Below are 14536 nucleotides of genomic sequence, written 5' to 3'. Positions count from 1 at the left end.
TTTTCGAGTACAGATCCTGAGAAACATATATTTTTATCTATCCTGGTTTGAGTGCCAAATCTATAATCTTGATGAGAATATATTAATGAATTAGCATATTTAATATTAAATGTGTCCAACAAATTAAACACCTCTAGCCATTTTTTTATGAGTTTTGCAGTGGAAGATAGACAAAGAGGTCTCTTGTTGGTAGTTTCTGGAGTATCAAGTGTTCAATTCAAATCTCCTCCCATTATGAAGTTACCTTTATAGTTATTAGCAATAAAATCTAAATGTTTTTGCAGTACCTACTCTCATGCCAGGGAACCAATATAAATTTACTAATGTTCATATTTTATTATTAAGTTTCAGTATAATGAGAGCTATAAGACCCTCTTTGTCTACACATTTATAAATAATTTCAGGGTTAATAATATTTTTTTTCCATAAAATTGTTACTCCTCTAGTCTTAGATTTATAAAAGGAACAAACTAAAGTCATGTATTCATTAAGGTTCCATATATAATTATCATTTAATTTAAAGTGAGTTTTTGAAGAAAAATTATCTGAGCTTTATTTAGTTTTAAATACCTTAAGAGGTTAGATCTCTTTCCCAGACTGTTTAAGCCATTGGTGTTTATAGATAACAACATTAGGTCCATATCAGCCTACGTCTAAAAAAATAAATATACTTTGTTAGTCTTTCCTAATGCACAAGCATCCTCCAATGGCAATAATATTATATTAATTTGTATTGTTTTGTGTAATGTAGTCAAACACATTTCTTTTATCAGTGAAAGCAAAGTAAGACTTAAGATAGGCCTACAAAACATGAAAAAACAACTTAAGTAGAATTATATTTAATGAAATTAATCTAAAATAAAAATTCTCCCAAACCAAACATGGAATGACAATCATTCCTATTCCAAGAGATATACGTAGATCTATCAGACTATCCCACATGACTTGTTTACCAACCTCATCCGAGCTCCATAAACAAAATTTTATTAAGGAGACTATTTATGTGTATATAATAGAGAGTGATATTTGATTATTTGTCACACCAGGCTATACTGACCTTTTTATTAGATTAATATGTAGGTCAAAGATGGTCTATCAAACTAAGCGCATTATAAATACATAAGAATTTACACTAGCATGTGATTCAAACATAAAGAATTCTCAACTTTTTGTTATATTGTATTTACGAAAATAATTACCTATCAGACAAATTATGTATTGGCAAATCTACTAAAGTTTGTTTATTATATAACTTACACATCAAACAACATTTAGTAAAGCTTGTTGTTCAGTTAATCTCCAAAGTAAAACCTAAAGCTTTCAACGGCTGTGTAGCAAATCATTTAAGCCATTGTGTGTTTAACAGATTTACTCAATCCTAGTAGTTACTCAATCCTTTTCAATTAATTAACATAATCAATGCAGCTGAATTATTAGGAGTAGTATAATATACAATGAGCCATGGCTGAACTGCATAAGAATGTATCATCTGTAAGAATGTTCAGTGCCAATTATAAATAGACTGGGAACTTCTTCTAGCGAGTAGACATATTGATATTATGAACTTAACTCCTCATAGCTCAATGAATATGTCTCATATGTCCCACTTAGTATTAGTAAAATATTGGCAGAATAATATTAGGGAGAACTGCAGTAGTTCAAATTAATCTTATGCACGTTTCCAATCCAAAGTAAAGGAGTGTTTCAAACATTATACTAGTTCCAACAAATCCTTAGTTATGTCTGTTAAATCATCCAGTACCCTTTCTGCATCAAGTAAGCATGACCATATTGGTTCATAATTAGAAAAAATTGTGAACATCCTTTTAGACACAAAATTAGTTTCCTTATGATGCCATGTGTATATTGTGTTTTTTTTGCCTCTCTCTTTAATAAATCTGTTAATATAGATGCATTTACCCGACTATTAGACTGCTCAACCACTGCAGCTAATACATAACACCATTTACTTAATTTAGAGTTATCTTTCTCTTCTAAAACGTACTGATTTCCTCTCTGAATAATAATGATCAGATGTATGTTCCCTGTTTAATAACTGAAATAAACCTTACTGGAATTTCCCATAATTCCTTTCCACTTGTCATTCCCTAATAGTAAGTCATACAATTCAGAAATTGGTAAATAAGGCATCATGTCTTTAAAACAACAAGCAACAGTAAATGAGAAAGTGTGAATAATGTAAATGCTAAAATCTGTGCGACAACTGGTAATACATCCTGACCAATGTAGAATATAAATCAAATAAATGCTATATATTGAAACATATTTGTTTTAACTTGCAATAATAATTTGGCAAAAAGGAATTTACATTTCCTATCAATAGAAAAGTACAAGTATACATCTACCATTTTGCATTTTCCGGAATGCCAAACCTAGGGATTACTTCTTTTATCAGGGCTTTCGCAAAATCCCTAATAGGGAAGGCATCTCTGATCAGTACTAGCAAAAAATTACGATCCCTCATAAAATCCTCCAAGGCCAGCTTCGAGAGAAAAATTGCACAGGACACCAAAGACAATCATAAGGCTTTTTTCAGTTATGTTAGGAACCTGGGATGCAACTCCCAGACTTGTTCTGAGTTGATTCTAAATGACAAAAAATACACTGAACCCACAGACATCGCCAATATCCTGGCAGACAGGTTCAGCGCAAACTTCTCCAACCCTCCCCCCCAAAAGAGAAAGTATCTATCCCAGCAGAGGGCTGCCTCCCAAACATCTCTGATGCTCAGGTGAAGGCTGCCCTCTCCAAAGCAAAAAAACACTGCTTCCATGGGACCAAATGGCATGCCAGGTTGCGTCCTACATGAACTCCAAGAGGAACTAATCCCTCAAATAAAACAGCTATACAATCTCAGCCTCACTACAGGATATGTGCCCACAGAATGGCGTACAGCAACAGTTGTCCCACTCCACAAAGGTGGAGCCCCTACTGACACTGGAAACTATCACCCCATAAGCCTGACTAGCTTAGTCTGCAAGGCTATGGAGAGGATCATCATGGAGCTCATAAACAAAGACATTGGGGACCTACAGACACTAGATCCTACCCAGTTTGGCTTTGTCAAGGGCAGATCCTGCCTTTTGAACCTGGTTGACTTCTTCGAAACAGTCACTAAAGCCATAGATGAAGGGAAGGTAGTCCACACAGCCTATCTGGACCTTGCAAAGGCATTTAACACAATACCCCACTCGGGCATCATAGATAAGCTATCCAGCTTAAATATAAACCCCTATGTCACAAGATGGGTTGCAAACTGGCTCAAAGACAGAACCCACAGAGTGAGAGTTGCTGGAGCCATGTCAGACTTGAAACCGGTCACAAGTGGCGTCCCACAGGGTCCTGTCCTGGGACCACTCTTGTTCGGTATATACTTTTCCTAGGTACAGGCAAACGTGGGAGGACTATGGCTCACCAAGTTTGCAGATGACTGCAAACCGGGCACCATAATTGACTCTCCAGCTGACACAAACATCCTTCAGAAAGGTCTCACAGAGACAGATAACTCATGCCAGTGCCATGGTTTAAAGCTAAATGCCAAAAAATGTATAATCATACCCTTTGCCAAAAACAATGTGCCCACAAATTACCACATAGGCCGAAACCCATTAAGTACAGAGAAAGTTATTAGGGACCTGGAGACCCAAGTTGATAGCAATCTCTCCTTTGAAAACCACATTGCCAAAGTGGTTAGAAAGACCTTTTACATAGCCCACCTCATCACGAAGGGTTTCACATCTAGATCAAGAGAGGTAATCGTGCCCCTTTATTCATCCCTCATCAGGGCCATCATAGAATACAATGCCCCTTTTGGGATGTACCTTATCCAACACCTGCAGCAATTAGAGAGACCCCAAAAGTATCTCACCAAGAGGATCAAGGGTCTCAAACAGATGCCATATGCTGCTCGGTTAAAAAAACTCTGGCTCTACTCAGTTGCATACTGCCTACTTCGAGGCGATCTATGCCTGACATATAAAGCTATGTCAAATCCAGAATTAATGGACATGCTCCACCTCAGTAAATCTAAATCCCTTAGAGCCGCACACTCGAGGGACTTGAACCTCAGCACAGAAATAAATAGAACTTGCTGGAAGGACAGGTTTATAACCCAGAGGCTCCCTTCACTCTGGAATAGATTTCCAGTTCATGTGAGGCAGAGCACCTCACTGAATCTCTTCAAGAAGAATCTCAATAGGTGGATGGGGGATCGTAGGTTTGTCCCAGGGATTACTCCCGTGTCACTATTAGACAGAGGCACAGTAAACTAAACCTTAAAAAGGGCACAGTATACTCAAATCAAGGAGTGGCGTAAGCCATACAGAATTGGGCAAGGCTTATAATTGCCCCAGGGCAGATAGCCTAGTATGAACCTATGAACCTATGTTGCTGCATCCGGATTTTTAGTTGGAAAAGCTTCTACCTATTTAGAAAACATATCCACAATGACTAAACAATACTTTTTCCCTTCACATTTATTTAATTCTATGAAATCCATACAAATAGTATGGAATGGATACGGTGGTATAGGAAAACTTCCTTGCTTAGGTTTAAATGCCCCTTGTGCATGGTGCTTGTTACAAGTATGACAAGCTGCACAAAATGTTTTTGTATAGTTTGTGAATCCATATGTTTGGAATATTCAGTTTACTAACTGTACCACCCCCCCTGTTGAGACATGGCACTACCCATGGCTCAACAAAGCTGCATATCTAAATAAATTTAATGGCAATATCGTTTTTTTCTCTTTGGAAATGTACAGTCCGTTTTCAAGAATTGCACCTTGTTTTTCCCATTTTTGTTTTTCTGCTTTTGTAGTAAGCGTCTGCATTGTTTTTAACATGTCTAAATCTAATATCTCAGAGGGTTGTAATTCCTCATTCAAAAGTAAAGTTTCTGAGTCTGAGGCCGCTTGCTTTGTAGCTGCATCAGCTGTTGCATTGCCTTTCGAAATTCTATCCTGTTGTTTTGTATGAGCTATACATTTGCAAATAGCTACTTTGGTAGGTAACTGAATAGATTCTAATAGTTCCAAAATAAATTGCACATGATTAATTGGTTTCCCACTAGATGTTATCATTACCCTATTTTTCCATTGTTGTGCAAATACATGTACTGTAGAGAAAGCATACTGACTATCAGTATATATGTTTACACATTTGTCTTTTGCTAAAGTACATGCCCGTGTCAAAGCTATCAGTTCTGCTGCTTGTGCAGATAAGTTATGTGGTAAGGATAGAGCTTCTAGAATTTCTGTGTCTGTAACTACTGCATACCCCACTAGATTCTTTCCTGTAGGGCCCCTCCTGCATGAGCCGACCACGTAATATGTCACCTCGGCATTATCCAAGGGCATATCTGTGAGATCTTGTCTAGGCAAGGTTAACTGTTCAGTCTCTTGCAGGCAGCTGTGCGGTGTGCCATCCACAGGAGTTGGAAGTAACGTTGATGGATTTAATGTTGTACATCGTTCAGTTGTCATATGAGGTTGGCTCAGCAGTATAGTCATACATGAAAGATGTCTAGCAGGAGAAAGATATGCTACTTTTTCTTGCAGTAAAATTATTGCGACTGCATGAGGCACTCTCAATGTGAGAGGGTGGAACAACACCACTGAGGCTGAAGCCTGTACTGCCATTGCAGCTGCAACTACTGCTTGTACACAGTGAGGCAAAGATCATGCCACTGGGTCTAACTGTGATGAATAATAGGCTATGGGGCATTGCTTATCCCCATGTTGTTGCATCAGTACTGATGTCATATATTCTTGCTTGCAATCTACGGTCTGAAAGAACTGTTTGTGATAATTTGGGAGTCCTAAAACTAATGAAGAAGCTATCAAATGCTTCAGCCTGCAGAAAGCCGTTTCTGCTTCTGGTGTCCATTGTAAAATATCTTGTGCTGTCATTGCTGTCTTATATATCAAGTCAGTCAGTGGAGCAGATTCCAAAGCATAATTTGGTATCCAACTCCGACAGAAATTAGTTGTCTACAAGAAGGACATAATTTCCTTCTTGGTTGCTGGTTTGGGTGCTTGCAAAATTGCTGTTTTTCTATCCTCGTCTAATATCGTACCTTCGTTAGATATCACATATCCTAGGTATCTAACTTGCTTTTTCCAAAGTTGTAACTTACTTTTATTTACTTTGTGTCCTTGTGTTGCTAAAAATTTCAATAACGCTACAGTATCCTCCCTGCATTGCTGCTGGGTGGGGGCTGCTAGCAAGATGTCATCTACGTAAAGTAGAATTTCACCACCTCCTGGTGGGGTAAACCCTGCCAGGTGGCTAGCCATTTCTTGTGCAAATATTGTTGGGCTCTCACAATATCCCTGTGGTAGTCGAGTATAAGTATACCTTTTACCCTGAAACGTAAATGCAAACCAGTATTGACTATCAGGATGTATAGGTATCGAAAAGAAAGCATTACTGATATCTACGACAGAGAAATATTTTTGTTGCGGTTTTAAATCGTTTAACAAAGTATGTGGGTCTGGCACCGTGGGTGCTCTGGGTATCACTGCATTGTTCACAGCTTGTAAATCTTGAACCATCCGCAATTCCCAGTTTGCTTTTTTAACAGGAAATAGGGGTGTATTACATGGTGAATCAGGAGATTCTACCAGTACTCCTTCCCTGAGTAATGCTGCTATTATAGGTTTGATTCCTATTTCTGCATCCTTCCTCAAGGGGTATCGTCTTTTCTGTGGCCTAAATGCCGATTTTGGTATGATTGTAACTGGTCCTGCTGTTCGAATAAGTCCTACATCTGACTTGCCTGTCGACCAAAGAGTCGTTGGAATTTCACATAAGGCTTTCTCTTCTTCTTCTAATAAAAATGCTAATCAGTTGTCCTCGCTAGATTGCAAGTGTATCAGCCGGATGTGTCTGTGTCAACCAATTCAACTTTTGTTTCTGTATTCCTTGTTCTGACAATTCTAAGTCAGTCTGTTTCTCCCATCTTGTCACCTTTTTTCCTATGTCTGCCCATTTTACATTTTTGTTCTTTGTCAAGCTGACATGTGGTAATCGATTTGATCTATATAATGCAAGGAATTCTTGAGGTAATGAACAGCTAACTACACTTTTCCCCTCAGTATTCCTGCTCATACTCTCTATCAGGTCCTGGCGTAGTACAGTAGTATAGAGTACAGTGTAACAAATGCTGTCGATCAATGTCGAGGGAGGGGGCTTTACTGATGGCTACGTTCATCATTTCCTCGGTTACTGCACCTGGACCAGTCGTAACTAGGTCCTGGCTGTACCAGTAAAAAGTTTCACCCTCCGATCGCACTACAAAAGTATCCATTTGCCTCTGTGCTTCCATACCCTGCACAGTTGGAACTACTGCTATGCCAAATATCTGCATAAGGTCCCTGCCCAATAGGTTCACTGGACACTTCGCAGAAACGATTTTACTTCTTTGGGTCATACCTGAAACAGGGTCAGTTATTGCTATATCATGGGAAAGTGGTTCCCTGTATAGCTGTCCATTTGCAGATTTCACTAGTATATATTCAGGTGATTCAGAATGTTCTGGTAACTTGGAGGTGTGTATCAGGGTCCATGACGCTCCTGAGTCACACAGGAATTTGACTTCCCTTCCCTCCACCAGAAGTGTAACTTCCGGTTTCGTATCTGCTAAGTAGAGCTCTAAGCTCAATAATGCTAAATACAAAATTTCACTTTCTTCATCTTCCATATCTGCTTGCACTTCCTCTATTCCTTCTATCACATTTATATTTGTCTTCTGTTTATTAACTTCTCCTGATGATTTCTGACTCTTGCATGATGTATCTTCACTATCATATAGTCAGTCCTCATCTCCCTTATCTTCTGTAATTACCTTTTTGTTCTGTTTACAATCCCTCGCTAAATGTCCCTTTTTTCCGCACTTAAAGCACTCACCTCTCTTTTTCCTTTCCTCAAAATCTTCTGATCATTTGTCAGGCTGTTTGTTTCCCTGGGCATTCTTCTTGCCCTTTTTACCTGACTGTAACAGAAATACTTCAGCTCTGTCTTCAGCATTGAAGACTTGCGCCTTCTTTTTCTTCTTGCTATTAAAATGTCTTTCAGCATGTCTAGCATATTCAAGTAAGGCTTGTAGCCTACCTGTTCGATGGTCTATCATATGCTTCGTAATGAAGCTATTGATAGGTGCAATGCAACCTTTCAAAAATACATTTTTAATTGTTGTTCATACAGGGAATCATTCATTTGGTTTTCAGGAACCGTCATACCGCTATGATTATTAAAACATTCCAATAATCTAGCATAGTACCCATCTATTGTCTCATTTTCCTGTTGTATGCATTGATCAATGCAAGTCCAGTCTGCTCTAGGTTTCCATTTCTCAGGGATACGGTCTGTAAGACCTTTCACTCTGTTGTCTAATTTTGCGTCACTATGTGGGAGTGGTTTAAGCTCTGCATTATGAGGATTCCAGGTGCCACAAATCATGTGCCAATCTGGACCTATAATTTGTCTTACTACTTTTTCTACTTCTTCCCCATTCAAATGGTAACTCAACCTCATGCCTTGTAAATCTTCTAAAAATTTTGTAAAATGAACTTTCGGATGGGGGATTACCTCAGTAGCTTTCCGAATATCCTCCGGTGTCCATGGTCTATATACTAAGAGTGTTGGGTCCTGCCCTGCCTGTCCTGCCTGAGGATTTGGGACCTCTATAAGTGGACATATTTCTTCCTCACTCTCATCCTGTAGGTTTCTTTCTATTTGATATGATTCTGCGTCCCCACATATTTTACATGCTCGGGACCTAGTTTTAATAGGATCTCTAACAAATGGTTGTGGTCTTGCTGAGACTTCAGGATAACACGGAGGCGGACCAGCCTGTCCACTCACTTCATATCCTGAAAAGGGTAAAGGAGGGGGCAAGGAAGGAGGAGGAGCTGTTGCTATTACTAAGTTATTATCTTCTTTGTCTAAAAATAATGTTTTTGAATTTTTAATCTTCTGTTCTCTACGATTTGCTTCCTCAATCCACCTGTGTGCCTGAGGAATGCCTAGTTGGCATTGCTTTTTTGCCTGACCTCCCGCATCGGATTTAAGTTGATTCAGGAGTTTAACCAGCGAAGTTTTATCTAATTTACCATCAAATTCATATTTGTTAACCCATTTCGTATAATACCTAACATTATCAGAACGTTGTGATTGCATATATTTTGCGTCTTCGGTTAGGGGCAGATCTCGCGATGTTTTAGTGCACTGATTTCCCATGATAAAAGAAAAATGTTATGTAACCCTTCTTATCACATGATATCAAGTTTTCAGTTCCTTTTCACAGTTCATCTAGAATAACTGCCTACCATATTCTGTTACCCTGATCTATGACCAAATATACAGTAATTAATTTTGTCCCTGTTCTGCATATCAAATCTTGACAACAATATTTACTGTAACCTAGTCCCTGATCTAAAACAGAAAAAAGGCAAAATCTTCCTACCTGAGCCTCCGGTATTGAGCCATCCAGGATCCGCTCTTCGGCCACAGATCAGAAAGTGGCCAGCCTCTTTAAACGACAATTCAGTCAGAGGTCTTTTCACCCAAGAAGAACCGTTTCGGTAACTTCTCCTGCGCAGTATTCGACCACCGGTAGACTCTGATCTGCAGCTGTCTGAGGGATTTCCGGCTAAGAAGGACCAAACTGTTAAATAAAATCAAGAGTTCAATACACAGGAGGTTCAGGTTCAAAAGTTTACTAGTGTACACCAGGAGGCAAAAAACGTACAAGTACAGAATTTTGTCTAACATGAAACAGGAAGTATACAGATTTTATAGTCTTTACATTCAAGTTGTGCCCACCTTACTGACATGGTATCTCACAGGGCATCTACATCACTCTAGCTTACAATGTTCTATTCATTAATCTATGCTGATGCTGTATATTTTAAAAATGTTTTCCTCTGGTAACAATACGGCCTTGCTATCCACCTGGTCAGACATAATGTCTTTCTGTAAAGTTACTTCTTCAATGCTTCAAACTAGTCCGAATACAATAGCAGATTCAGTCTTTTAATACACTTCTTTGTTCCCTGTAACACTTTCCCAACAGCTGCATGCTATCTTAGTAAGATATACATGGCCAAATCATCCCAGCAGGAAAGAGCAGAAGATTTCATTATTTCACATATTCAATTTCCTGACCCAGCAGATAATCACTTGTGAAAAGCATAAACTTTAAAACTTGCTGAGCTGGCAGCTGCCAGGGCCAGAGGTCAGTTTGCTACAAGCCACACTGCAGTTTCAAAACTACTTGCAATTACACATGAATTCAGCCTTTTTGTTATATCATTAATAGAATAAAATGCATTACATACTACTTTGCTTTTAAACTAGCATTTCACATATATTTAAATGCATATTTTTCTAACAATATGGGAATGTGGCATGTGTGTTGGCCGATTCCTCTATTGACAAACTACAATTCTAGGTGTGTTTTATGTGGGAAATGCTACTGTGCATTCACTCATATGTGGTTGATGTTAACACTAGAAATTGTGGCACAGTGCGGATTGGGAATTTACCATTTTCCTCACTGTAGTGCAGTCTTGGAGTTGGAATATATAATTTGCAGGGAGTGGGGGTGCAGGGGGGCAAGCTCCCCTGCACCAACATGTATTTCAGTGATTTATACTTCTGGAAAACAGGTAGGTATAAGTGACAGCAGGTATAACTAACGTTGATATCAAAAATGCCGAATCCGATATCACTGGTAGTTTTTTATCAGCATTGATATCTAATTAATATTTCAAATGTCAACATTATCGCATGATATTTTGATCAAAATTTTTGAGACATTCAGGATTTTGATAATAAACCTGTATATATAGATATATATAAATATATACATATATAAATATATATATATATATATATATATATATATACATATATATATATATACATATACATACATTAGTTATACATCTATAAATATATATGTGTGTGTGTGTGTGTATATAAATATATATATATATATATATATATATATATAATATACATATATATATATATATATATATATATATACGTATACATACATTATTTATACATCTATATATATGTGTGTGTGTGTGTGTGTGTATGTACATATATATATATATATATATATATATATATATATATATATATATATACATGAAAATTAGGCTTCAAACTCATATGCATTGCTATTTTGCAATTTCACATCTATAGAGTATTTTATTTACCTATATATCATTCATTAGCTGAGATTCACTGATAATGCACAAGGAACACTTTCAGTTTTGAGCTAGAGCATGTTTTCCTTAGCTGACGTATTCAAAGTCATATAGTATGCAAGTGTCAAAAGAGGACTAAGCTTGTTTCCTGTCTCTCCTGTAACTAGTCTAGTCCAGATTGAGATTTGCTGTATGCAGGACTGTTTGTAAGCTTTTGAGCCCCCCAAGCCATTTTGTGTTGGAAGGAAGCCTTCTAGCTTATCAGTGGGAGCGGTAAGCACTAGGTAGCCTATCTACCACAAGAGAAGTGGTTACTAGCCTGGAAATTGCACTTTATTGGCTGTTTGGGCAGTTCAACTTTCTGGTTTAAAAGCCAGTGTTTGTGTTTTTCCCACCTTTCCTGTAAGTAGTCTAGTCCAGATACAGATTTGCTGTATTCAGGACTGTATGCAAGTTTCTAAGGCCCCCAAGCCTTTCTGTGTTGGAGAGAAGCCTTCTAGCTTATCAGTGTGAGTGGTAAGCACTAGGTAGCCTATCTACCACAATAGGAGTGGTTTCTGGCCCAGGAATTGTAGTTTATTGGCTGTTTGGGCAGTTGTTCCATCTCTTTCAACTTTCTAGTTTAAAAGCCCATATTAGCAATTGTTTCCCACCTTTCCTTTAACTAGTCTAGTCCAGATACAGACGTGCTGTATCCAGGACTGTTTGCAAGTTTCTGACCTGTGCCAAAGTCTGCTCTTCAATTTTTCCCTTAGATGTGCTAGTTCTCTCCTCTCCTGCACTTTTACTAGTTTATTAGTCTAGCACTTTACCAGACTTCTTGTAGCAATTATTGTAGCACACAAAAAAGCTACCAGCAGTTAATGTTCTACGAGGAAACAGCTCCAGTACTTATTATTAACGCCCACCCCTCCAGGCATGTCTAAAGGTCAGTTCCCTGTGCTTTCTTCTATTAACCTGGTGAACTTGGGCATCCTGAAGCAATGTAGCAACTGTCTCATGTACACCAACAACCCTCTCCTCATACCTCCCAGCACTCAGACTTGTGAGAGATGCACTTATATATCCAAACTGGAAGCCTCGCACTCTCCAGCCAAGACCGGAATAGCTGGTCAAGAGGAGAAGGTCAACACTTGCACCACACCACATGGAACACATAACCCTCCAGAACACACACCAGCTCTGCCTTCGCATAAAAACACAAACCACACACCCACCTTTGCGGAGGCTCTTAATAAAAATCTACCCAAACAGCAGAGACCTCCAAGGCAGAAAAGCACTCGACCACCACAACACAACACTAATCACAAGACACATAATTCTCCTAAACAGTGTCAACTCAACCAAAGCCCCTAAGGCAAAACAGCATGCCCAACACACTAGTAATAGGTAACTCAATAGTGAGGCATACCGATGTCCCACTCACTAGGTTGAATAAGGAGAAAGTAACAGTCAGCTGTCTGTCAGGTGCCAGGATCTGCCACATAATGAATGCACTCAGGTCCCTCAACAACAGATACAAATATGACTCTGTCATTGTACACGTGGGTGTAAATGACCTGAGACATACCTCCTTATACTACATGAAAAGAGGCATGGAGGAGCTCTCAGATTATGAATCCCAAGTGGGTATGACCCTAGCCCTGAGCAGCATCCCACCATCACCCAGAATGATACCACAATGCAAGCAAAAATTGATTGATTTCAACAACTGGCTAAGTTTCGGGTGTCATTCCAAGGGGATCTAGTATCTGTCTGCCTGGTAGGACATGACTGACAGACCTCGATGCTTTGCCAGAGATGGCCTGCATCTGTCACCCCTGGGCTTTTGGATACTGGCCAATGCTCTTGCCACCCCTATAGTGCCTTTTTAGATGGTGTTCCAAAGACCAAATTACCACCATAACAGATACAAACAAATGCAATCTGAGGGACAGCTGCTGAACGCTAGAAGTCTAAATCTCAAAATTCACTCACTCAAAGCACTCCTTAAAATGGAGAACATTGACATTAGTGCTGCAACAGAGACCTAGTTCAATACAGCATAATGCACCCCTGCATTACCAGGCTATAACTCATTCCACACCCTTCGGCCACAGAGCTTGGACTGAAGCTCCAAAGGCAGTGGTGTTTCCATATTCATAAAGGATGCACACACCTCCAGACTGGAAGCCCAAAATAACTCATCAGAGATACTTCAGGTTTAGCTAACATTGGATAATACAGCGATTCGGATCTTAGTCTGCTATAGGTCCCCAACCATGTTCCAAGACTCACACTCCACATCCCTAAGCACCCTGGAGAATATTAGGGTCCAACCTAACTCTGTCATACTGGGCAACATCAATTACTCCTCCATTTACTGGGAAAACTTCTCATGTACCAATACACTTTCCCAACGTTTCCTGGATTTCATTAATTCCAATGCCCTGGAACAGCTTGTTCTCACCCTCACTAGAAGTAGCAATATCCTTGAACAGGTCATTACTAACATGGTCAACTGCTGTCTACACCAATAGTCAACTCCTCCCTGGTTAGATCTGACCACAAACTAATCACTTTGGAAATCCCCTCCCCCATGCAAAGGTAACCATCATGAAAAACTTCTCCAAAGCTAACTTTGGGCTCCTAAAAACAGAGGTGGCTAACTTCACAGTACCCATGCAAATGGAGAATAGTTGCATGTCCACCGAATCATACACCAATGTGCACTGTACAAACACGTACACAAATGCATGGATCTCGCCATACCCAATAGAAGCAAGATACTTCCCTCCAAAAAAGGAAGCCAATCTGGTGGTCCCCTGCCATAAACAAACTCTACAATAGAAGTAGGAAACTGATGCAGAATAAGGCAAAGTCCCAAGACTGGAAAAACTCCCTTATCAGCCTCAACTAAAAGTTGAGATGCCTCATCAAATCCTGTAAAGCTAGCTATGAAAACAGAATTGCAACAGATAATAAAGAGAACCACAATGCCTTTACAGTTATGTAAAGAATCTCCACAACAATACCCAGATTTGCTCTGAGCTACTGCACAATGGTACCTCCTATACCGAGCCAACAGATATTGCCAATATACTGGCTGACTGATTCAGTGCCAACTTTACCCCCCCTCCCAAAGGGCCAATCACAATACCAGTAGATTGCCAGGCACCCAGTATTACTGTTGCACAGGTTAAAACAGCACTGTCCAAGGCCAAGAATACAGCTTCTATAGAAAACTAACAATATCCCTGGCTGTGCTCTACATGAACTACAGAGTGAACTGGCACCTCATCTGTGTGCCATGTT

This window comes from Protopterus annectens, chromosome 7.part1 (assembly GCF_019279795.1).
Source record: "Protopterus annectens isolate FY-2018-M chromosome 7.part1, PAN1.0, whole genome shotgun sequence".
NCBI lineage: Eukaryota > Metazoa > Chordata > Ceratodontiformes > Protopteridae > Protopterus > Protopterus annectens.
The sequence above is the reverse complement of the archived record's forward strand: the minus strand, read 5'-3'. Positions refer to the sequence as shown.